General features: G+C 52.1%; 7 non-coding genes across 7 annotated transcripts; all 7 read left to right on the top strand.

Annotated features, from left to right (window-relative positions):
* Window positions 1-128: 128 nt before the first annotated feature.
* Pmar_PMAR001664 lies at window positions 129-201 on the top strand. Its single transcript has one exon. It is a non-coding gene; the product is annotated as a tRNA-Lys (tRNA).
* Window positions 202-298: 97 nt separating this feature from the next.
* Pmar_PMAR001665 lies at window positions 299-371 on the top strand. The gene has a single exon. It is a non-coding gene; the product is annotated as a tRNA-Lys (tRNA).
* A 110-nt stretch (window positions 372-481) lies between these two features.
* On the top strand, window positions 482-554 carry Pmar_PMAR001666. Its single transcript has one exon. It is a non-coding gene; the product is annotated as a tRNA-Lys (tRNA).
* A 96-nt stretch (window positions 555-650) lies between these two features.
* Pmar_PMAR001667 lies at window positions 651-723 on the top strand. The gene has a single exon. It is a non-coding gene; the product is annotated as a tRNA-Lys (tRNA).
* A 70-nt stretch (window positions 724-793) lies between these two features.
* Window positions 794-866, top strand: Pmar_PMAR001668. Its single transcript has one exon. It is a non-coding gene; the product is annotated as a tRNA-Lys (tRNA).
* Window positions 867-962: 96 nt separating this feature from the next.
* Window positions 963-1,035, top strand: Pmar_PMAR001669. Its single transcript has one exon. It is a non-coding gene; the product is annotated as a tRNA-Lys (tRNA).
* A 96-nt stretch (window positions 1,036-1,131) lies between these two features.
* Window positions 1,132-1,205, top strand: Pmar_PMAR001670. The gene has a single exon. It is a non-coding gene; the product is annotated as a tRNA-Lys (tRNA).
* Window positions 1,206-1,226: the final 21 nt, after the last annotated feature.

The following is a 1,226-nucleotide window of genomic DNA, read 5'->3' on the forward strand; positions in this document are numbered from 1 at the left end:
CGTGGCCGCGGGTTCGAGGCCCGTCCGATGTGCGCATACATCAATAAGTGGTTTTTAGTCTATGGTTTACTGGAAATTGCCTTGGAAGAGTTTAGGGGTCCATTTTTACTAGGTCAAGTGCTGCATTCGCCTCGGTAGCTCAGTCGGCAGAGCGCGTGCCTTTTAAGCCCGTGGCCGCGGGTTCGAGCCCCGCCCGAGGTGCGCATATATCATCAAGCGGTTTTCAGTCTATGGTTCACTGGGAATTGTCTTGGAAGAGTGTAACGGTCTATCTTTTACTAGTTTAAGTGCTGCATTCGCCTCGGTAGCTCAGTCGGCAGAGCGCGTGCCTTTTAAGCCCGTGGCCGCGGGTTCGAGCTCTGCCCGAGGTGCGCATACATGATGTATGATACATCATCAAGTGGTTTTTAGTCTATGGTTTACTGGAAATTGCCTTGAAAGAGTTTATAGGTCCATTTTTACTAGGACAAATGCTGCATTCGCCTCGGTAGCTCAGTCGGCAGAGCGCGTGCCTTTTAAGCCCGTGGCCGCGGGTTCGAGCTCCGCCCGAGGTGCGCATACATCATTAAGTGGTTTTTAGTCTATGGTTTACTGGAAATTGCCTTGAAAGAGTTTATAGGTCCATTTTTACTAGGTCAAATGCTGCATTCGCCTCGGTAGTTCAGTCGGCAGAGCGCGTGCCTTTTAAGCCCGTGGCCGCGGGTTCGAGCCCCGCCCGAGGTGCGCATACATCAATAAGTGGTTTTTAGTCTATGGTTTACTGGAAATTTTTACTAGGTCAAGTACTGCATTCGCCTCGGTAGCTCAGTCGGCAGAGCGCGTGCCTTTTAAGCCCGTGGCCGCGGGTTCGAGCCCCGCCCGAGGTGCGCATACATCAATAAGTGGTTTTCAGTCTATGGTTTACTGGAAATTGCCTTGGAAGGGTTTAGGGGTCCATTTTTACTAGGTTAAGTGCTGTATTCGCCTCGGTAGCTCAGTCGGCAGAGCGCGTGCCTTTTGAGCCCGTGGCCGCGGGTTCGAGGCCCGCCCGAGGTGCGCATACATCAATAAGTGGTTTTTAGTCTATGGTTTACTGGAAATTGCCTTGTAAGAGTTTAGGAGTCCATTTTTACTAGGTCAAGTGCTGCATTCGCCTCGGTAGCTCAGTCTGCAGAGCGCGTGCCTTTTAAGCCCGCGGCCGCGGGTTCGAACCCCGCCCGAGTGCGCATACATCAATAAGTGGTTTT

This window comes from Perkinsus marinus (genome assembly GCF_000006405.1).
Source record: "Perkinsus marinus ATCC 50983 genomic scaffold scf_1104296967382, whole genome shotgun sequence".
Taxonomy (NCBI): domain Eukaryota; phylum Perkinsozoa; order Perkinsida; family Perkinsidae; genus Perkinsus; species Perkinsus marinus.